We start from the raw sequence: 25172 nt of genomic DNA on the forward strand, positions 1-25172 counted from the left end.
TGGCATTAAGCTACTTAAGTAAATGAAGTAGCAAAATTCTATTTGCATCGCTGAATATTAGAACTATGTAAAAATACAAAACCCATTTTCCTGGTACCATACAGTAAATTTGCTGCCAAACCAAATAGCCATTTTGAAGTTCCACAATTGATACTTTGTGATATTTCTTTTTCACCCGGGCTCAGAATCTTTCTGACCCATAAAAGCTCAATTGATTGTAAATATCCTGTCATCTGCTAATGTAATTTCTGTTTGACATTCTGTAATGTGCACAAAGTTGGCATTATGGACTGCATTATGGTACGAAGAACTAATTACTGATAAGCTCATAGTCTGATGAGTACGTAATCATATTTATTGATTAAATGAGGTCTATAATTTTATTTTGCAGTGTCATTACAATGGCATCCACTTAAACAATTACTGTCAAACCGTGTAAACCAAACTCCAGTAGGAGTCCCTTAAATAGATCTGGCGATGCAACAGGTGGTCTAATTACTTTAGGTAGGTCCATTACAGCAGGCTTCAGAGTGGAGAAGCTGGAGACCCAGGAAAGGGATACGATTAGATTGGCTCTTGCAGAAGGAACCTGGACAGATGGGGGCCTGATAGCTTTGTTCGCTAACCACCTACAATGAGCTGCCACATCACAAACTGGTTTTGGGGGGAAATCTTGTAACAGTGCTGATGCCCTTGTTTGTGTTCTATGGCACAGCTGTAGGTAACAGAAAAATACAGTTAGAATCTCTCTAGATTGAACGAAGCATCAGATTGTAGGACAATTAAACAGTAGCAGCCTCACTTCTGTTATTTTAGCAGAAACCCACAGTAAAGTCATAAAATATGATTGTTTTATGCTTGATTAATGCCGAAGTGGGTGACCTTCCAGCTTGGCACCTCATTACAGGTGGTGCTAATAACAGCATCTAATACCAAGTCTTCCAGGCACTTCTAGTCTTAAAGCCCTATTTTCAGCTGTTCACAACTTTGTCAAAATATCTTTTCAAGCTAAAACTTTCCATGTTGCATTGGGTGTCTACCTTGGGCTGAATACCCTTCAGAAAGTTTCAGCCAGAACAGTTTAGTACCTTCCAAGAACACTGCTAAAAAAAAAATACATTGTTTTACCCCTGCTAAAAGAAAAATACTGGCAATATTTTCTCTGACAAGATGTAGTTGTCCCATTCTGGAATGCAATACTGGTCTGGACTGTTTTTTTCCCTGTCAGGAATATATAACTCTTTTTCACATAAAAGAAATTACCTGAATATGTGCTTGAAATTCAAGGAGGACAAGGTCAGATCACATCTGGGGAAACAAGGATAAGAAAATTGTCAGGGAAAACCCCACAACTATAATGATATTTTAGGCAAAGGAGGAAAGCGGGCTGTGAATATTTGCTGGAAGGTGAGCTAGACTGCACTACGCAGGATGAAGGGTGAACAAGAGCCGCTTGATGGGTGAGGAACAAGGCCAGTTGAGGCAAAGGGACTGGGACAGAAGTATTTAACTGCTTGGAAGGAACTGGAGGAAGGTGTACAGACTTGATAAGGAGCATGTCAAATAGAGCTGGAAATAAGTGGGAAATAATGCTGAAATGGGAACAGCCAGTGAGGAGGTGGGCACTGAGGCTGCATATAGGGACTGAAAGCAAAACCCTTGTAAAAGCAGATGAAGGATTGGCTGAGCACCGGGCTGAGGTAGCAGACAAATGGGAGAGTTTGGGCTAGCACACAGGACAAAAGTGCAGGCTGAGAAAAATTATAAGGCTGAGCCTGGGAGGCTAAGGCTTACTGAGTAAAGTGATTCACCTGGAAAAAGAGGTCTAGAGAACTGCCAAAGGAATAAGAACATGGATTAAATGTCTGCTTGACCAATCTCCCTTTGTAATATTGATATTATTCCTAGGATACAAGTTTCATATTATTTTGGTTATCAGAAAATTTCTGTGAATATTACTGTCAAAAATTTCTCTGTCACATCTACCAGTAATCCTTCAGCATAAAGTGCTCTGGATGTGTGTGCTCTGGTGTTGCTGCTGAAACGGAAGTATCAGGGTAGTCCTGTCCACTGGGCATCTACCAGGCTGCATTAACAGGATGTAACAAAGTTAAATACTGAGATTAAGACAGTGATAAAATTAAGGCGTTATGTGTAATTGTTGTTCTGCCCCCTGGGTTTACAGTCATAAACCACACTTTTCCCACAGGTTCTTTTGCTCATTTATTGCACTGGCTGTAATCCTCAGTGATTGAAGCTTGTGGTAGCGATGCACTGAATGTACTAGAAAGTTGGAGAGAGATAGCTTTAAGAAAACTAATGTTTTGAGGGGAGTCATGAGAAAATTAGTTCTTTCTTTGCCTATTGTTGAGTTCTGAGTGAAAAAAAACTAGACGTTTTCTTTTTCTTACCTGGAGATCTAGATATAAGGTATTTTTGTGCTGAGAAATAGCTATTGCAGATTAATTCAGTTTAACAAGTAAACAGATAGCAGTTTAACAAGTAAATTGGTACACTCAGAATTTAAATTCTGAGGATCTGAAGTGAGATACTGTCCTATTCTTAATCTCTTTTTAAATATCTCCTGTTGGTCATGATGGGACATGGTACAGAGTTAACTGGACCAGTGGTCTGATTCTGGAGTATTCTACCCTACTGGTCTTTGCATTTGCAGATGCAAATAGAGTAATTCTTTTTTACTTTGGTTTCTTCAATCAGCATCTACAAAACTTATAAATGTTGAAGGATGCTTAAGAAGGAATTATTCTTGCACAGAGGAACAAGCATTGATGATGAAGAAAACATGAGAGCTCATTAAGCAAGCACTGTCCATTCTGTCTGCTGAATGTAGCAGGAATCCTTTGGAAAAAGGCAGTCTACTTTGTAAACAAATATAACAAAAAGGAGGGAAAAATAAGTTTTCCTTTCCCTGTGCCATATAAGGAACCAATAGCTGCTTCTTTCTAAGATGATAATGGGCATTTATTATTTCCACTGGAACTAAGCTATCCATAGGAGAAGAATGGACTGGTAAATTTTTTAATGCTTAGTTTCTGGATTTTGTTCATCCTTGTGCATGATAGATGACTAGCTTCTCACACTGAAATGCAACTGCTCTGAGATTATGCAGAAGAATAAAAATAAGGGAGAATTGTATAAAGTAGATAAAATTCTAGAATTTAGGTAAACTTGAGAAGTTTTTTAGCTTTGTATGTTGGCCTGAGATAATTAGACTTAGTATCTGGGGTATGTGTCTAAATCCCTTAGTAGGAAAGATCCAGATGAGCCTAAGATCCAGATTTAAAGGGTAGTTTGAATCTACAACCTGCTTGTCTTGACACCGTTTTCCACAAACTCTGGCTGCTTCCCTTCTAAAGCTAAACTCGTTAGCTTTAGAGCTCTTCATCAGTGTTTTTAATCTCACTTTGATGAGGTCATGATGGGACATGGTGTGAAGCTAACTGCACTAGTGAGCTGATTCTGGAGTCTTCTACTCTTCTGGTCTTTGCATTTGGAAAATGTGAATTTGTCCATATTATTTAGAATTAGACAATGGGACAAGTGCTTCCAGAGGGTAGGAAAAATCAATATCTCCTGTCTGTGAACTCAGTACAGCAGTGTTGTGCTGAAAGGATGAAGAAAAAATATCTGTCCCAATTATAAGCTACCTGAATGCATATGACTTTAACGTGTTCTATGCTGAACCTGGAGCAGGTACTTCCAGTAGCATAACTCTGTGGCTCTGGTAGTTGGTGAGATATCTGATTTGTCTGCACTCGCTGGTTCTTTCTTTAGACACGCTTTCTTTGGCATGCATCTCAGACCAAATATAGCGACTTCCAGATTTTCAATTGCTGCAAAATGTCCCCCACCACGCCTCGACTGAAAAGGGTGCAGGATCCAGTTAGCTAATTTGTTCCTAGGCAGTTAAAGTACTTACATGAGCTCTAGACCGTGCAATAGATTTAACATACTATTTTGAGGATATGAAGAGTGCTGTGTGTGGGGACATATCTTTCTCTCTCAGACCAGTAATCTAATTGGAGGTTGTCCCTTGTGTTAACCCTGTTAACATTTTATACTATTCTGGGAAACCCTGTGGCCCAAGTACTATGGAATGTAGTTAGGAAAAACAGTGTTTTCTCAAATATTTCTGATGTGGAATATTTATTTTGTAGCCAGAGAAACTTGTTTTGTTGCCAGGCAACTGACCATGAGTAGGGATCTGCTGCCAACTGTACTTGAATAAAGGAAAAAGCCTCAGTACTTCTCAGACTGCATGTGTGCATTTACATTTCAGTGTAGAGAAATTCCCAAAATCCGTGCGACAGGATTCACTGTTTGTTGCCTCAAGTGAGTACTGTCTTTTCCCATCACTGTTCCCTGTGTCATGTACAATTACCATTAGCAACCAACAGGAAGAGGCACCAGCAATAGTATTGGTGCAGGAAGTTTGGTTACTTTCAAAAGCCCTCTGTTTTGAAGTCTGCTTCATCAGAGTCCTAAATAATACAATTTGTCCTTTGCTGAGCACCTGATCCAAAATCAGGCAACGTCTTCATGTGGAATTAAGAATTCTTCTCAAATCATTTAGTTGACTTCAGACATGAGCTTGAGCAAGCCTCCAGCATCCATATTGCTGTTTTCATAATTCATATTGCTAGTTTCATAATTCAGGTACACAAGCTGATTTTCAGAGAAGCTAAAAAGATTCAGTTTGCACATAACAGATGAAGGCTAAGAGAGAAATAAATTGCTTTGAAAGAAAATTGCTTATGTGGATTGGCTGAAGGAACAGTTTTTGTTCAGTCTGGAGAAGAGGAGGCTCAGGGAAGATCTCATTGTCCTCTACAATGACCTGAAAGGAAGTTGTGGAGAGATGAAGGTTGGCCTCTTCTCCCAGGTAACAGCGATAGGATGAGACAGAATGGTCTCAAGTTTCACCAGAGGAGATTCAGGTTGGATATTAGGAAACATTTATTCTCAGAAAGAAAGGTCAGGCAATGGAACAGGCTGCCCAGGGAGGTGGAGTCACCATCTCTGGAGATGTTCAGGAATGTGGAGATGCAGCACTGAAGGGCATAGTTAGTGGGTGATACTGGTGGTGAGTGGACAGTTAGACAAGGTATCTTATAGATCTTTTCCAACCTTAATGATTATACGAGTCTATGACACTTTAAGTGTGGTTGTACCCATTTCAGTAACGGCAAAGCAATTCCTACTGCATAAATCTATTGAATGAAAAGTAGTTATCAGGGCACTATATGTTTGTAAACAATAAACCTGCCTGGTACACAGACTTAGCTCAAGTAAAGTGAAGAGGTGATATCTACACTTACTCACTGCATTTCGTAATGGATGCTTCCATCTCTGCTTCTTCACTGAGGCCATAAGGAACACTATGCTGCGTAGTGTCCCTTTGAGAAGAGTGTTCATTAACTGTTTTATTTAAAAAATATTTTGCTTGTGTGGGTACAACGGAAAATGCTACGCATCTGGAAAAACAGGAGAGGGGAAAAATGACTGTTGATCTCAATTAGGCTTGTTGCTAAGTCTTATGGAGAAGTGGGTCAAAAACTATGAAAAAGTGCAAGATGGAGCTCTGAAATTTTAGGATTTTAGGAGACACTTGGGGAGACTGTGGAATTCTTGGTGCTATATATATGTGTTCTTTTTTTCTCATTACACAATTTTTTTTTTTCCAAAGAAGTTTAGGAAATACCTGTTTGTTCTAGTCTGTATTAGTTTATCTATTCTTTGTTGTGCATATAGTGCACTTCTGTGCTTCACTGCTTGCTTTGGTGATCGCTTGTATTGCTGCTGAGAGAGGACAGACGTCAAATTCTTTATGTTTGCAAATGCAAAAGGAGCATGGTGCTGTTCAGACTCCAAAAGCTTCCTCTCAGCCTTGGGTGTGCTTTCTGTTTTGTCCTTCTCCTTCAGAATAATATAGCTCAGTTGACCTTGTTTAGCAGTCCAGGCTCCACATGGTGACATCACCTGTGCTGCAGTTTGCTGTCAGCCACAGGTGGAGATTGTTTGCAGGTGGTGGTTTGGTTGGCCTCTGTGAGCCACTGAAGACTTTCAAATCTGAATGGTACGTGAGGTATTTTCTTGGCTCTTCTGAAGTAAAAGAAAAATTCAGGTACTGGACTGCTTCAAATATTGCTGTCTCTTTCCATTTTGCTTTAGTTTCATAAGAATAATTATAATTCTTCAAAGAGAGACAGAAAAGAAATATCTAATTTGAAGATCAAGATGGTTACCACATTTCTGGTGTGTCTAGTGAATTAATTCCCCCTCCAGTTATCCTCATTATGTTTTTTCTTTTTCCTCCAGCCACATGTATATGCAACTTCTGTGCTGATGACTTCGAGATTTTTATTAGCATAGTTTCATTTAGGAAAAGTTTTGAGGTTTCAGGCTGGATTCCAAAAATGTATAATTATTCCAAGTGTAGGTCTCAACCATAAAAACAGCTGAACTTACTATAGGTACATAAACGTCAGTGATAAATTCAGTTTCTGTCATGTATTAGTGTAATGTTATCGATAAGAACAGCAGTGCTTGAATGTACTTAAATGAACTTCTTATAGAATTACATATGCAACAATCTATATATCATTTACATCTGTAACATTCTTTGGCCAGTCTATGGTAATATTTATTTTTATTACCTTAAAGATTTCTCAAAGAGCAGTGTTGAGTGGTGACATCTCACCTAAATATGATGAAAATAATTTTTGTGATGGTAATGACTATGCGGTGCTGACTGATGATCTTCTGTGTTGAGTCATGCATAGGTATATGCACAAGAAAAAAATAATGCATTTAATGCCATTTTTGTTGTAGTACCTTACGTTGAAAATGTAAGATTATGCTGGATGAGCTGTTGTGATAGTGAAGTTTGTAACTTCTAAAGAATAGTACGATAGTAGTCAGTGTTTCTTTGCGTTTTACTAATGAATTACATGTATTTTATACTATCTTGCCCAGTGCAACACATCTGTGTAGTTACTAAGAGAGGAAGAGAACCAAGAAGTGCCTTTCTTTCCCTTGAGTCTTGTCATTCTGAGACAGAACAATGCAGGATCAGCAGCTATGCATGCGGGAAACAATTACTGTCTACACAAACCAGAACTGTGAGATAAGCAACTGAGAAAACTCAGCTGTGTTCTGAAAGAATGCGTGAAAATGTGTGAGATATAATTTTCCAGGTTAAATAAAGTATTGATACATCTTTGTACCAGAGATGAGAAATTTGGGGTGGCTATTTAGCAGCTTGACCTCAATTGTATGAGCATGTGAAGGATGAAGGAACAGAGGCAGTGCTTGCTCAGCAATGACCAAACAGTGGTGTATTGTTAACCCCATGTGCACTGAAACCAGGGCACATTGTGTAGTGCAGTGCCAGCTCAAATTATGGCAAGTAAGTTTATGGATTTTGGTACATTGGCTAAACACAGTTCTGTGAACGGCAAAAAATATGCAGCTGTACTTCTTGTTTTGATAATAGAATTTGAGAACTGGTTTAAAGATTGCAAAAAAATCAATTTTTTGCTTGTGAAAATTCTGCGAGTTTTCAAACGGAATGTTTAAAGTTGCAATCCAAAATCTGATCACCTCTCTTTACCAGACTTCTGTAAGCCCTCTCTTCTCAGGGAGAAATATACCTCGCTTCATAATCATGCCTTATTCATGTCGTTACTTTTGGCTCTACGTACATTTGTGAACAACTTTTTTGTGGACGAAGCACAGCAGGAGTAAAATTTTGTCAAAAATCTCTGATGAACACCTTGAGAACTCACTGAGAATTGCAGCCGCTCCCATCAAACCAGACTGATATGCTAGGTTTACAAAAACCAGGTCACATATCCCACTAACTTTATGGTTTTGTTTTTATTTGTCTCTTTTTTGTGTTTTAACAAAAAATATTTTAAAGTTTCATTATTATATACATTAACTATATCATACATTTTATGAGGGCTACTCCAAAAGTAATGTCTCTTATTTTATGATGTTTGCCCACCATGTCAGAGAGGTATGTTGGTGGTATGGCAGTAGAGGATGAACCTTCCCACCAATATTCCATTACATTTTGTATGGACAAGATCTGTATGACAGATGGCAGTAGAGGAGCAGTCTGACAAAATGGCGTCTGACATGAAAGTGAGGATGAAGCAAAGATTGAATTCCTCCATGCAGAAACAATGGGACTGTTTGCTGAATGTTTATGGAGACCAAACAATGGATGTAAGCACAGTGAGGTGGTGGGCAGTACATCTCAGGAATGGTGCTGTCATACTAGCTGTGGAACTGCACCTCTACCGGTGCAGATTTTTGGGAGCTTGGCACGAAGATTCTTCTTCACGACTGGCAAAAATGAAGATCTAATGGTGGTGACTATGTTGGAAAATAGTTTTGTATCTGAGAGTGTACTCTATCAAATATGTTATTGTGCTCTTTGTATCTGTTGTAGTTTCCATTAAAATAAGTAGGAGGCATTACTTTTGGAGCATCCATATATGTAGCCCAAGACAATTCAGCTTCACCCAGTGCAGCCCAGACAAACCAAAAGGTTGCTGTCACACTGTTGCCATAACAGTTCCTACGCTAGGTAGGATACAAAGCTGTAAGCAAGGAGTAAGGTCAAGACATCCCAACAATAGCTGAAAAGAGCAATAGCTCCAAGTCACTGGCAGCACCGACTCATTTGCCAAGTGCTCACTTGCGTTGTATGCACGTGGCTGAGGTCTGGGGATGATGGATATTTGTTTAAGCTGAAGCTGGCAAGCACTCAACTGGTAAACAGGAGAAATAGAAGTGAGTCAACCAGTGTGCCTTCACGCTTCTCATGGTTTGCAGACATTACTGACCCAGTTTTGCAATAAAATTTACTGATGCACCTAATGCAAAAACAATATTGAGTCGTATATATCCTGAAATGTGGCTTCTCTTTTTTTTTCTTTTTTTTTTTATTCTTTCTGAGATTGGAAAGTAACAAAGTATTTTTATTTTCCATAAGAGATAGTGTTCAAGTATAATGGTAGCTCATTAACAGACATTTTAAGTTATTTTTTCTGTTCTGTTCTCATTTTTTTCTGCCTCTGGAGGTGAAAAAAATGGGATATGCAGCCTCAACAGTCACCTGTTGAATGGTGAGAGGAAAGTATAATACTTTTGAGGCTCTGCTTTCCCAAGGCTTCCTGAAGGAGTCTCAGTTTATCATTCAGTCTGCACTGCCTGTATTGGGTTACATTAGGAACGTGGAAAGATATATGGGAAAATCTGTCAGGCTGAGAAAAGATCTCAGGCTTTGAAATTTTATGGACCTTGCTTGCTAATGCACATTCCATATTTCAGGGTGTCTGGCTGCCTTCACTTCTTGTAAGGATGTGATATAAAGTGGAGAATATACGTGCGTGTTTTGTCACAGGTACTGCTGAGCCAGTAAATGAGGCCACAGACTCAGGGAGTCAGAGGATGTCCCATTAAGGGGATAAATTATAGTGACACCTACTGCAGATAGGTGTCTACGGACACTAAAGATATCTACAGATACTATGTTGGGTACAGATAAGGGCTGGCTGCCATTTGGCCATTTGCTGAACGTGATCTCTAAATATGGTAAGGAGGCCCAGTGTAAATCCTTTTCCACAAGAAAATTCCAGTAGAATCCCAGTTTAGGAAAGCTGTCCATGTTTTTCCCTTAATGTAATTATTAAAGATTCATTACAGGTTAGGTCTTCAGTTGGTAGAAATCATATTTGCACCTTGATGATTTGCCTTTGGATACCTCAGCAAGATCTAAATCTGTAAATCAACAAGCCCTGTTAACAGGACTCTGAGATGTATAGTATTACCTTGTACCTTTCCATTTTATTACCCACCATGCATACTTATGTGTGCTTTGCAAAAAATAAAGCAAAAAGTTATATTTGCTCGTGAAATTAATCTTTGCATGTCAAAGATAAGGTACGAACTGTTTAAGAAGTCTAAAACTCCTTAAAAACTCTAATGAGGGCCTGAGGATTTCAACCACAATGCCTGTCTGTAGCACCTGGGTAGCTATAGACTAATTTGAATCCCTAGCAATGCTTAAGCTTATGAATATATGTTCCCAGAGATCTTAATGGTGATGGTTTACGTACACCTTTCTGTGATGTTCACGTTGTTTTTTCGGTCTTGTACCCAGACCTGAGTGTTATTCAGACTTCACAGTTTTTGTTGAAAATATGAAGCAAATACATTGTGAATCTGATATCTTTGCAAATAATTTTGTCATCAGGCAATTAAAATATCATGTGCTATAAACATCTCTAAGATGTTATGGATGGGAAAGTTGCTAGCTTCACCAGTCACATTGCCTTCAAAAGTACAATGAATGTACAGTACTCTGAACAGTCTGGAAAGAAAATTCATTTTCCAGCTCTTAATTTCTTTTTTTAGCTTTTTCACAGAGCTCTGAATTCAAATGGTTTGTCAGTGTCGAGCACGCTTAAATTCCTAACAGTACAGATGGACCCATGCTTAATATCTCACGATGTAATGCTTATAAAGCAAAGCTAGACAAAATCTGTATGTTTCTTTAATAAATTTACATTAAAAATTATTGTATTAGAAAAAAGTTCAAATAACATAACTTTTTACTCCAGTGTTGCTGTTTTTGGCTAAGGGCATGATTGTGTAGACTAGGAATTTAGAGAGGACTCTGTAAGATTTGACTCAGGTTCGTGATTGGATGCCATATCTTCCCTGATCTCAAAAGCGGCGTCTCTTATGGGCTTGATCAAATTTGATTCAGGCATTTCGTTTTATTGCTGGTCTGTGCCTCAGTTAACTGAGGTAGTGTGAGTCTCACGGGAGGTGTGTGATTTGGTATTGTTTCTACCGTAGGGAAGAAATATGCATTTGAAATGCCGAGGTAGTGTGTGGGAGAGCCAGGCCCTGCACCTTGCTTGGCCACTGTCTTCCTGGGTGCTTTTAGTTGGATTTCTTAGGCTGGGATCCGCAGCAGTATTTAGGCATTTCCTGCAAAAAGAGATGAAAACAAGCTCTGTTTTCTATGGATCTGATACAAACTCCTTCTTTGTCCTCTTGCATAAGGACTAATTGCCACGTGCTGTTACAGGACACATGTGTAAGTATACTGAAGACTGACAGTTTCAAGTGCTACAGTGAAAGGAGTAAGGGCAATGAAATTTAGCAAATATAAATGCTATTTTTCAAATTATAGAATTATGGGCCTCATTGTCCTTTAAATTTTCCCAAATCTCTCAGGTACTTTAGGAAACTGCCCACAGTATTTGAATTGACAGGTAGGAGAAAGGCATAATACAACTTTATTATTGACTTTTTAGTACTGGAGTATTTCAACAGAGTGTGCTAAATGAAAGATGTTAAGGTGATTATAATTCACATTGTATATTTCCTGGAAATTGTGATCATGAATTTTTTCAGTGTAATGTACCTGAAAAAAAGAAAGAACATTCTAAAGCTTGTAAACATTGTCTGAAAAATAATTAAAAAAACCCAACAATGTGCCAAAGTTAATGGCAAGTCCCAAAGTAACAGAAGTTCTCCTGGTCTATTGTTGCCCGTTAGGAACAAAAATTCTGATGAGGAAACTATTAACAATTGGAAAATTTTACCTAAACAACTAAGAAGATTATCTCGAGTAATATGACTAATGAGGAAGTATGGTGGGCCATGTATGTTGCATCCTGACATTCTAAATACATTAACTATTTGCAGTGCTAAGATACTTGTCACTGGTTGACCTGAAGGAAGCAATTTCAGTATGGGAAATATAGCAGTCTTTGTTTCACTGGTACATCCAGAGTAACAGAAGTCCTGACTGAGATTTGCCACTCTACCTCAGACGTTCACAGCCAGAAACCACTGACAGGACTGCTTCTGGGTGCACATCAAGTGAGCAGTGGCCTGAGCATAGATGGGGAGGGCTGATGAACCCTTTTGCCATTTTTTGATTTATAGATTGTGTGTCCGTAGACACAGTGTCTTGCTGGGAGAGGTAATCTGTTATGATAAAAGGAGTCACAGTATGGAGTATCTTGGGGAATCCTGCATAAGAGAAAGAAGACTTCAATGCAGTTTTTGAGGACTTTCTTAGTAAAAGGCATGTATTTAAGATTACAGTATTTTCAGAACATCAGAAAGAGCAACTTCAAAATTTTGGAAGCAAAAGAGATCATATGCTGAGGTACCTTTTTGAATACAAGAGCTTTGTCTCCTTTATACTAATTAACCTCTTATTTTGCAGTATTTTGACAGTGAGGAAGGACCTTTGTCCTGAGTATGTATTTAATACTGCTGTCACTGGTGCTGCTTTGCACTACAGGAATTATGTAAGGAGGAATAAGTATAAATGAGAAGTGAGCCGTTATCAGTGTATGCTGAAAGTGCTCTTAGTCTGAACCAAAACATTTTGGAAATTCTACATTTAAATCTTGGAAGGAAATTGCACCCAGAAAAAGAAAACACTGAGTTCTTCTCTGATGCTTGATTAATATAGTATATAAATGTGACCAAAGCAGTGAGTATGAGATTTCACTGCTAGTGCTGAGGGAGTAATACACTGGAATTAGCAACAGAATAGAAGGAATGAATGGGGATATCCTCTGAGTGTTTGTTCTCTTTGAAAGATGATCTCTTTGCCTGAGACTTAAGAGTTACTACACAGCTAATGGCTGATACAAATGGCTGTAGATAGGATAGATGGCCTCAAGATTGATGGCTGACTGTTGTTGGTCTAGGTTTTTAATCCAGGCTTCTGCTGGAATGCAAAGTTCCTAGCTCACGATCAATTATACAAAGACATCAAGAAGAAAAAGGCAGCCATGGTATTTGTCTGCTTCTCAAGCTACCCAAGACATGAAACTATTTTTACTTGCAGGAACATGCTCGTTAATGCTAAGCAATGTAATGCTTTTTTCTTATTACAGAACTTTACTTGCAGTTAAAAGTCAAAGCAAACACCACCACTTGGCTCTTAGTTTCTGTACTCTTCTTCTATTTAGTCTGTGTAGTATTCCTTTAACTTACACAGCATGAAAATGGGATTGGTAATAGATACGAATAAGACCAAGTTTTCATACAAAATAGAAATATTAATTGTATAACTTATAGCCAAAGTTAAAAGGGGGCTAAATTATTTGAACTTACGAATTCTTAACTGCTAGATCAAGCTTGGTTAAAATGTATGAAAATCCTGGTTCTAAATTTTTAATGAAGTTTTCCTTCCAAATGCCAATCGCTGTGAATTCCAATGCTTCTGTTGGTGGTCACGCAACAATGGTCAACATTTTAGATGAGCTAATGCATTTTTAAGGCTGGAAGAAGTAAGAGACAATGTTAGTTTTTTGTTGCATCTTTCAGTCCACTGAATGATTCTCTAAACAGAGCATTGATGTTTTTCTCTACTTCTCACTATGCTGTATTAAGTCACCAGAGTAATCTATGGAGAGCTATTGCAACTGATGGTGTACTGCAACTGTGATGGTGCAAAATCCTGGGAGTATCCTTGCCCTCTTCAGGGAAACAAAGACACAACCTATTTTCTTTGCCCTTTCCGTCCAGTATAGGCTCCTTAATTCATAGTTTTAGCCGTGAGACAGGACATCCAGTGTGATTACAGTCCATATGGTTCTTGATTGCTTTTCCCAAGGTAAAGATTAGAGAACATCAAATGCTGCTTGATATAGAGAGGAAATCTTATGTAATGCTTTTGTTCTGCTAACATTTACGTAAAGAGCTGCCTGGGAGTTTTGGAATGGAATCTGTCATCACAGGAATACTGTTCTGGAAAATAATGATGGAGACAGCACCGGGAGTGATGTCATTGACCATTGGACAAAATCATTGCCCACAGCAAAATCATATCCTTACCAAACTTTCTTTTATGTCTGACATTTGAATGCCCGATTGGCAAGATTATTGGTGTTGCTTTTTTCTTTTTTTTTCTTCCTTTCACAGCTGTGTTAAAATTCAAAACACAGATATGCGAGAAAAAGCCTAATACAGAAGAGGGTCTGTTCAATGCTCTCTGCAGACTTCAGAGGAATTTTTGTGCACTCTGCCTTCAGTGTCATATGCAGGAAATTCTTCTTTCTTCATCCATACAATGCAATAAACAAACCTCCTGTGTGCTAGCTTTAGCTTTTAGCACTTCCTTAACATTATATGGTGAGTGATAAAACTGTAATGAAGAATCAGTTTGCTTTATGAGGGTTCTGGCTTACCCTCATTCTCGTATACACCTATTTGTTAAGGACCTGTTACTATGTAGGGCAATAGTAGTTGTGTGACATAAAAAAAACGCTATTTGTATACTGTTCAGTAGCAATTAAGTCATCATAGAATTGTTTGAGCTGGGACTTTTAAAAGCCATCTGGTCCAACTCCTCTGCAGTGAACGGCAACATCTACACTAGATCAGGTGCTCAGAGCCCCATTCAGCCTGACCTTGGATGTCCAGGGGTAGGGCGCCCATCACCTCTGCCAATCTGTGCCAGTGCTTGAATTGGACTTGGTTGTTATCTTTTCTGCCTTTGTAGATTGATCCAACAGTGATAAGAAAACAGTGACTAAAGGAAGGAGGGGATTTAGATTAGATGTCAGGGGGAAGTCTTTTATTGAGAGAGTGGTGAGGTGCTGGAACAGGGTGCCGGGAGAGACTGTGGATACCCTAGGGTGTTTAAGGCCAGATTGGATGGGGACCTGAGCTATCTGATCTAGTACTTGATATAGCAGTTGACAACACTACCTGTGGGAGAGGGATTGGAACTTGATGATGCTTGAGGTCCCTTCCAACTCAAGCCATTCTATGATGAGAAACAGATGATGTGTACCACATGCATGACTCTGGTTGTGGGTGCTCGTATTGCTGAAGGTGTTACTCTGCTAAAAGTATGGAGAAGCTGTGGAGCCTGAAATGTTATAGTTGCTTCTATTGATAACTTTCAGCTTTTTAAGATTGATCACAGAACTGGATGTCTTTTTTTTCCTTGATGAAAGTACAAATTTTTTTCAGTTCATGAAGAAAATGTCATGGAAAAGGATAAAGAGAAAGTGCTCTCTTTTCTCCCAACTTCTTAGTTTAACTTACTTCTATTTATATAAATTAATTGCAGAAGAGAATAACAGGAAAAGGAAGGGACAGAGAAGAGGCAATGTTTACAGAAAAATACGTGACTGGCTATATAATGTATTTTTTATTTTTAGTGTTTATAATCTATGAAGCTATTGACACCAAAATGCACTGTCAGGTAGCCTCCCTACTAGATCCTTGAGTGACAAGTTGGAATTTTTTGCCTTTTCAGATTTGCTTTTGGGCTTTCTGAGTGTAAGATCATCACAGGAATGTGTTAATTCCTTTCTTTTTTTCAGCCTGTTCTTTTTATTGCTATCATTATCTTTGACTACACCACAGAAGAGCACTGGAAATGCATGGCAGAGAAGCACAAGGAAAATATGACCTATTTGTAATAAAAACCTCCTTTTTTTTTCTGTCCAAGTAAATGGTTAAGCTTCTCAAGAGGCTGAAGTAACTTGGTTCCAGTGCATGATGGAACTGTATGTTAACTGTGTTCAGAATCCACAACTAAAGCATATCTACTTCTCTGTGTTCCAGAAAAACGAGATAGATGGTTTGTTTGAATTAGACAAACTCCAGCAGAGAAAGATGAAGCACCACTGTTGTCAACACTGTCACCTGCAAAGATCATTGCCAATTGAGTGGGAAGGATCCTGCCAGAATCTGAGACACAGTAGCATAGACTTGGTAAGGTCTCATGTTGTTTTCTTGTTATTCTAAGTGGAATGATAAGTTACTTCCCAATAAGTTTGGTCAAGTGGAAATGTTTTGTATCTCCCGAGAGGTGTCTAGTTCTGTCCCAGAGATTTTTTTGCTTAAGGGCAGCTTGGTATAGACTCTAACAAGATTGCACACTGTGAATCACAGAATAGAACCATAGAATGGCTTGAGTTGGAAGGACCTCAAAGATCATCTAGTTCCAATGCCTACTGCTTGGTCAGGCGTCAGGTCAGCCTGCCCAGGGCCTATTCAACCTCACTTTGAACATCTCCAGGTGATGGGTCAATCATAATTTCACTGGGCAGCCTGTTCTAGCACCTCATCACCCTCTCAGTGAAAGTCTTCCCCAGTGAATTGGAAAGTCAGCTCAGTTTCAAAATGAAGGTAAGTGCTGGGAAGTTTTGAGACCTGTGGATGAAAAATGGTACATCAGTGTTTCCCTCTGTGACAAATCTCAGTAATTTACTGAGATAGAAATGTCACATTGTATACTGGCACTTTATAAGTGCTGGAATTTTCCTGTATACAACACTTCTGTTCATGACAGTTGGAAGGAAGTTCCACTGAGGCATTTTAGGACTGAAATTCAAACTGAATCTCATAGCAAGAATTTATCAAAAGTACGACTGTCTATATTTTTAAATGTACTATTCAGGAAACAACAGATAATCATGCAGTCTGTTGGAAACATTAAGCTGGATTTTAAGCATTTAACTTTATAACCTTTGTATAATTCCTAGACTTTTATGTTGTCACTAATTATTTGCTAAAATGGTTGTCAGTAATAGACAGCTTTCTCAAACAGCATTAATTCAGCTTCACATGGACAGTATATTTTCCTGCTTTGGATGTGAAGCTCTTTGGGTAGTGTTATATTGTGGGGGAGAGGGGGCCAGTGCTGCCAACTGGGAATCTTCAACACAAAAACTATTAAGAGGCGATAAATCATTGGAGGCCCAGTGTGTGATTAAAAGCTGTGGCCACCAGCAGTGACCCATGGGGAAGGAGGTATCAGTGACAGAGAGCAGGGGGAGGTGTTTGGCATTCCTGTTTGGAGGCCTAACCAGGGCACCGGGGTCTGTTTATGTTTCTGTTCCACCGACTCCTGTGAAATGCCCTCTGTCTGTACAGGGAACACACATTGAGTTAGGGAAAGTTATCTTTGGTATTTCTTGAAATGTCAAGGCGTGGATACTTGAAGGTAACGTGTGAGGTGAATTACCCGTGACTCTGAAGTGAAAGCAAAACAGTCAGTTCAAGGTTCTGTGGCTCAACAGTCAGAATCAGTTATCATAATTTTAGGTGAGCAGAATGCTGTACGTGTGACTCCTTTCCTCTGTATTAAGCACTTGTCCATTTAGGAAAAGTACTTCTTTCTTGAATCAATCAGTGTCTAATCTTGGGATCTACTTTTTCCTTTGCTTAGCAGAAAGCTTGGTGAAATAAGAGTCCCACAAAATATTGGAAAAATCATTAGGATTTGGCCTGTTCTCTGGTAAGCAACATTCAGAACAATAACATTTTGGTATTTTTTGCTGTCTGCAAGATAGCGCAGACATCATTTCTGTGTCAGCTCTTCACCAGCAAACGCTGTGCTACATGTTTATCAGAAAGTAAAGTTATAGTTCCAGTTGCAAAGTGCTTTCAAGGTAAAGCAGCAGTGATTGAAAAGACTTGAAGGCAGAGGAGAGCAGGATGAATGAGACATACAAGCCATGTTGTGGTTGTAATCTGAGTTAGACTGGAAGAGAACTGTAGGTTCGGGATGGGTTTGCTCAGTAGAAAAGATCACAGAAGAGGACTTGAACAGAAAAAGTTTCAACAATTGAAAAATAAAAATGAGGTGCCTTTACAGGGTTTATTTTGGTAGAAGACTTGCTGAAACTTTTTTTTTTTTTAAATAAAGCCATGTTGTTTTGATGAATATATAGCTATAACTGTTAGAACAGAGACATCCTTTTCTCTCCTTTTATTCTGCTATGTCTGAACAACTGCCTTGTCTTGCTTTAAGGTATTGCAGGAGTTAGTTATGGGTATGTCTTATTATGACTGACAGCATCAAACAGAATTTTCTAGAATTCTAAAGTAGAATTACCTTCATGCAAGAAATCTCATATCAAATAGATTTGAATTTGCATCTTTCTATCCCTTGTAGGAAGTCATAAAATTCTGAACAAGCAAGAAGCTACTCACTCTAAGCTGCTCAATTTTCCACAAGCACCAGGAATATTTTAAAAATTTAACTGTTACAGGTAATCAGCTGTTTTAATTGATGTTGTTGAATGGCACAGATATGAGAGACATAATCACACCTTGTAAAGAAAGAACGTAACACAAGAAAGTTGATAACAGTTTGGTGTGAAAGACTGGTAAGGACTCTTAGCCAGTTCAGAGACATGGTTACCCAATGTAAAGTTCCAGATGTCAGGATTTCCTATTATATGCTACTTCTGATCAGGAGAAGTAAATTTCCATGATAACGCGTTAAAGTCTTTAAGATATGAGGATTATCCAACCTTGGATATGTCCATCAAAGTTGCACAGAAGCTCTTAGTTTAAGTCTCTGACCACCAATAGTATAAATGCTGTATAAACTGTAAGGGAAGGGTTAATTCATTTGTCCAAGAGCTCTATAAGAAAGCCACCTATTGCTAATAATCAACACTAATGGGCAAATTAAATGACTGTATAAAGTCCTTGGTAGAAGCGAGACCTTCAGATGCTCCTCATAAGGTTTATTTTCTAGTCCCTTCACCAGCTTCATTGCTCTCTTCTTTACGCTCTTGAGCAACTCAATATTCTTGCAGTGAGGGGTCCAAAACAGTTTTTGAGTACTTGACATGTGGTCTCATCTCTACAAGGAGACGATCCATTCCCTGCTCCTGCTGACTGCACTGTTCCTGACACAAGCCAGGATGCCACTGGTCTTCTTGGCCACCTGGGCCCACTGCCAGCTCATGCTTAGTTGGCTGTTGACCAGCACCTCCAGATTCTTTTCTGCTGGGCAAGTTTCCAGCCGCTCCTCCCCAAGCGTGTACTGCTGCGGTGGGGGGGGGGTTATGACTTGGTGTGCTTACCCTTGTTGGGTGTCATGAGATTGGACTTGGTCTATCAGCCTAGCCTGTCCAGATCCCTTTGAAGATCCTTCCTGCTCTCAAGCGGAACAGTGGTCTTTGCTAATATTTGCCAACTTCCTGACAGGGTACTCAATTCCCTTATCCTGGTGATTGATAAAAATGTTAAATAAAAAAAAAAGTGTCCTCAAGAATGAGACCTGGGTAATGCCCCTTATGTCCAACTTCCAACTGTGTTGACCTCCGTTCACTATGATTCTTTAAGCCCATCTATCTAGCCAGTTCTGCACGAAGTGTACTGCATACGTGTCCAAGCCACAAGGAGACTGTTCTTTCAGGATAATACTGTGGAAAACTGTCAAATACTTTACTAAATTCCAGGTAAACAACATCCACAGACTCCCTCATCTTCTGATCTGGTCATATAAGCAATCTGTCTTTATTGACCATATATTTCACATTATATCTTTGCTTCTTGTTTGTATGAATACAGACTTTGTGCAAGTTGGTGTACATCCTAGCTCATGGCTGAGGCAGATTGCACACTGGTTGCTGAGGTATTCCCACTGTGATCTGTGTGCATGGATCATCTTCTTCTTGTTGGGTGATGTGGCAAAATCAACACTCCTGAAAAGAGCGTTTTTTTACTCAGTAAAGCTTGAGTAATATAGACAGCAGTGAACGGTTTGAAAGCAATATTGCTATGAAAGGTATTGTTCATATATTCTCAGCAGTGGTTTATTTTCCATTTCTGTCCAGGCTTCTGCTGGGAGCACACTCTGCACTTTTTAGATAGTTATCTGTGCCCACTTCAGAATTATTGGGTTTGGTTATTTATATACAATCTTTTTAAAACTCATTTGTTTTAAGACACAGCCTGTGCTTATGGTGAAGAGTCTTCTGGCTTTCTATGCTCCCTCTAGCAAAGTGACTCAGACTGATTATGGGTAAACAGGCAATGGTGCTGTGAAAACCAGCTTTTTTGCAGGCCCAGAGGGTCAAATCAGTAGCCTGGAAATGCATTGGGGTCATCATACAGACAGGAGAGACCTTAACAATTACACTTAATTTGACTTGCAATCAAACAGAAGTAGATGGTAAAGCAGGAAATGGTATCTTTAGGCATGACATGAAATAGTATTGCTGTCAACTTGAATAAGAAATTCTGACTTTTTTTTTAAAGTGACCACATATTTAAATAGCCTGTAGGGTCAAACAGCCTTTCCTACAGACCTTTGATAGCTGGCCTGATAATGGCATATACACTATAAATATCCTAAATCAATAATTCTCTATCGCTGCTGAAAGCAGGCGTGTTCACATATCACAGCAGATGGGAAGAAAGCAAATAATATTTGTCTTGCCTTTCAAATTGATTTCCTGTTTTCAGTAAGCCAGAGTGTGTCCATATGTTAATCAGATTGCTAAGAAAGATAGCAGGGCTTGGGGCAGCAGACTTCCACTTGATCTGCTGGGAAAAGGGGGGCAAGAAAGGGAGGAGGAAGTCCTCTATGGGCCTGGAATATCTGTGGCAGAAGCATTTACAAATATTATACAATTGCCTGCGCTTCCCTGACTTCCCTTCAAAAGAACTGAGTGTTCTCTTTTCTTTCTTAGGGAGAAAATCTTCACAGTGCTCAGTAAGCTGCACAGTTGGGCTTGTTTGCTGGGGATTCCTTAATTCATTTTTTCTTTCATCTTGGAGAAAATTTGGTGTGGTGAGGCATTTATGTTGTCCTGATTTTGGGTAGAAACACCTTAGGTCCTCAAGGGGTACAAGGGCTGCAGCCCTTCTCTACTGTCTTCCTTCTCCCTTCCTCAGTGCCATGCATTTCCCTGCACCTCCACACTTGCACTAGCACATGACTATTTCAGCTGCATTATGCCCTACCGTAGAGCATGAGGACTTTCTGTAATGACTTCCAAATGCTCACTCAGGTTGTATTATTTTGTCTTAGGGACAGGATTTAGTGGGCTAAATTGGTGGTAAGTGGACAGTTGAACTAGGTGATCTTAGAGGTCTTTTCCAATCTTAATGATTCAATGATTTTTCTCTTCAGGTAGGAGGTTTTATTTAACTATAATCATAAATAGGAGGTCACTTGCATGCATGTAAACTCTAATCATTTTTATACGATTGGATGGAAGAACATGATGGGACAGTGGATATTCTTCCGTGGGAGGAATTTATGTACGTTCTGCAGTGTACAGTTTTATTCTGCTTTTACAATCCTAGATTTATAAAACACTTCTGACAGTGTCAAGAAATTCCTGTGATCAAGAAGCATTGAGGAAGCCCCAGTGCAGGGAGGACCAGAATTGGTCATTCTTACATTTCTGAAGTTAAAAGACAAAAACAGAAGACCATCCCTTCCTGTAGTGGCTTCTATTATTAGAAAAGTAATTTTTTTTGGAGAGGAAGGATGATTTTATGGAGCTGGAAGCCAGATGATCTCAGTTCTAATCCTGGTGTTGACACAGATTTTCCTGTGCGACCTCAGGAAAAATCTCTCGCTGCATTCCACTTTGCAATCAGTAATATACAGTGGTCATTCTTTGTTATCTCTGAGGAGCACTCTGCAGTTAATAATGCACGATCACTGGACCAGCTTTGACACATGCATACATGCTTAAAGACAGTGTTTGGTATCTAGTCTAGTAATTTTTGTGTGTTCTTAAACAAGTTACTTGCTTAACTCCTTTGGAATTTGGCAAGCTTTATTTCCATCTCCATCAGCTTGTACCTTAATATCTTTCAAAGTTCTGTCATGTAGTAATATGCTGGCATAATGTAAAAATGCTAGAAATGAAATGTTCCTCCGGTAAGAGAAGTAGGCAGATGTAAGTTAGGGAGACCTGTTAAAATATTAAGGTACTCTGAATGTTTTTTTTTTTTTTTGTTTTTTTTCCCCAAAATAAAACTTCAAGAACAATCATGTTAAACTTTGTAATCACAGGATTGACTCCATCTGTTTGAGTGAATTGTTTTACAATGTAAATAAAGGTCTTCTGAGGGCAAAGCAAGGGCATGTTCTCTACTTCTCTTCATGGACATTCCAGCTGAATACAGGACTGACTCTGTAATTTCAACTGTAAACAACAGGGCTGCCTGATCTAGTGGATGGCAGCCTTGCCCACTGCAGAGGGTTGGAACTCCATGATCTTTAAGGTCTCTTCCAACCTAGGCTGTTCTATGACGTTATGAGTCCCCAAGAAACATTTTGAAGCAGGATCTTGCACTTTCTTAAATACACAATCAACTTGTCTTGTTTAAGACCACTTCCAAACTGCAACTCCATCCTTGTGCTGTCTACTCCTTTCTTTCTGATCTTACTCCGAAAAAAGGTTTCTTTCCTCATTGTTTTTGCCATTTTTTATTTTATATGTGTGATCTTCTCATCAATACCATGTGTTTTAACACCTCCTCTCTATTGCTTTTCACTTCCTCTCACCTGAGTAAGCAGTCCCCACTACTGCTTCTGGGTATATATGTGTCTTCGGCCAGCAATCAGTGGGAGCTAGGTGATCTGTGCTAACATATGTATTTGTGTTCTCTGTGCACTGCAGATTATGCCAGCTCAGCTGATCCACAGTAACCTGTGGGAATCAGATTCTTTTTCTCACTGTTCCTTTAGGTTGGCCATGGTTTTCTCTGAATTGTTTGGGTGTAACATTCTACAAAAGACAAATGTCTAACTTTTTAGAACTGACAGTTTGCCTTTATAGTGTAAAGTAAATGTTTATAGTGGGGCTGGAGACAAGTGAAAGCTTCAGTTCAGTAACAAGAGTTACTCCTCTTTTTGGAAACTTTTTTTGTGTTGAATTAATGAGCAAAGGTTGGCATGCTTTGCAGCAGCCACTGTCAAAAAAGTAAGAGAAAAGCCAGAGGTGAAGTGACGCAGCCAACGTCATGGTGCAGCTCAGTGCATGAACCAGAAGCAGAATACAGGTTGCCTGATACCAACTTCATGCACTGATTTTTCAGTTGCCAAATATCTAAAGTCTTTATCCAAACCCTTACTCGGCTGGACTTGGAGAATGTATCCTCTTTCCTTTAAAAGAAGGGAAGAAAAAAAAAAAAAGGACTTAAAAATAGGTATCAGTGCTTTTTATGCTCCTTTCATTTACTTGGAATCTTTTCATCTGCACATCTGATTCTTTGTAGGCACAGGTACTGCAATTTGTATGCTGTTATCTCATCTATTTTCTAGAGCATGTGTAGCTGTTTTTGAAAGGGAATAAAAAATAATCCAGTTAGACCTTAAATCCATTCAGTAGGAACAATTATCTTGAGTGCTCTAGCTTCTAACATTCATCACACTAGAATAGGACACAAAGACTTGTATAAAAATATGACCATTTAACTCAAGTGGTGCTCTGAGGACATAAGAATAGAAGCCTTCTATTGCACTGAATAATATTACGTTGCTAAAATATGATGAAGGGGTCTTGATTATGGCCATTAAGGATTGTGTGTAATAAAAGCACTCTGAAAAAGTTACCAAATACTACAAAGAACTGTTTTGCTATTTACACCAGCAAATATTTTAGGTAGAGGGAAAAAATTGTAAAGTGTTGGCTGTTAATCTCGAGTGAATGTAATAGATTCAATTATGTAATGTGACAATGAATTTGTTCTGTTTTGCCTTAGGTTAGAATTTAAGCTTTTCCTCTTCAGATTTATTCAGATTGTTAAGTGGCTGCTGAGAAGCTGGAACTTTGTCAAGCAAACTTGGCTTTAAATTTTAAATTATTTTTAATCAATATGTGAAGAGGCCAAGCTCTGCCATATGTTGCCCACCATCCCTTAGTTGGTAGCTGGTCATTAAACTCTCACTAAGGTTTCCTAATTGTGACTATTGTGGCAGTGTTGTTTTTTTTTTTTTTTTCCTCTTTGTAGAGTATGGGCAAAGGGGAGCATTTGTGGCAGATTGCCTTGAGGACAATAAAAACTCTCATGTAGTATGGTTGTTTGTTCAGACACAAACAATAGAGACATTTTGCTATTACCATTTGCCAGCTATCAAGGGGTTTTGAACCCCCTCCCCCTTGGTGCCTACAACTCAAAACAGATGCAAAATCTTTCTTTTCAGTCCCCTTGAAATGACCTGTGGTGGTGCAGTGTCATTTAGAGGAGAAATTATTGGAGTGAGAGTGGCTCATAACAATAGGGGCCTTGTGCCAGGCACATGACAGTACAGTGAGGGGGCTGTTGGTGACTTTATTGGGGAGGAGAACGGCGATCTGGCAGGTGCTGCCATTGTTAAAGGTCTCCGCTCCTAGACGGTGGTCGCAGATGAGTTCATGTCATTTTATTCAAGCTCTTTACACCGAGTTCAGTGATGTGACACTGGTCAAGTAGCCAATCCAGCTTTTCTGATCTCCTCAACATGGTCCCTTCTGTAACGTAACCCTTTATTGCTGAGATATGTCAACATGCTTCCAGGCCATATGGCTTCGAGCTAGAGTAACTTTTGTACTCTGTAAAAGGACATAATAACTTAATGTTTACTCTGCTAATACAGTCCTGGTCCTCTCTACTGATCCTGGCATTATTCTGTGGAGATGTCATCCAGAAAACCAATTAAAGTGTATTGATACAAAATAGATCCATTGGTTCGATGCTGAATTTTACAACAACAGAGATTGTTGCTTATAAGCTGAAAGCTCCCACTGACTAGAAGTGTGTGTTCCCTGGCTTTTTCTTTTTAATGTGCACAACAATGCAGTGCTCTGGTGGCAGGATTGCAGACCAGCAAACGGGTGAAGAAGTTGACATTTTTTTGCACTCAAAAGAATAATGGGAGAGATGTTAAGTAGAAAAAGTTAAACACATTGAAACAAATGTATTAATGCATTAATTTTACCCATGCTGTCCCTTTTCTCACAGCACCAGGCCACACTATAATAGCTACATCTGCTTCTGTTGTATGTATTGTTTAGTTCTATTTTTTTGGCTCAGAGAATAGAAACTGGTCTTTCTGTGGGGAAACAAAGAATTTGTTTTTGTAAATTGCCATTTTTTTCTGAATAAATCATGAAAAACTTGGCAGATTGAAGAGATCAGACATATGGAAATTGACAATTTTTAGTCTGCTAAGGATAATTCAACATGGATGTCATGCAGTCTAATGAGATACATGTTTGTGGTACAGGGGAGAGGCAGAGGGAGAGAAACTGAAGATAAGATGCTCAGAAAAGATACATTTTTAGGTAGAATTCATGACTTGAGAAAGTTCTGAATTGTTTTCAGAGCCACTTAAA

Source organism: Meleagris gallopavo, chromosome 5 (genome assembly GCF_905368555.1).
Source record: "Meleagris gallopavo chromosome 5, MGAL_WU_HG_1.1, whole genome shotgun sequence".
In the NCBI taxonomy this organism is placed as follows: Eukaryota; Metazoa; Chordata; class Aves; order Galliformes; family Phasianidae; genus Meleagris; species Meleagris gallopavo.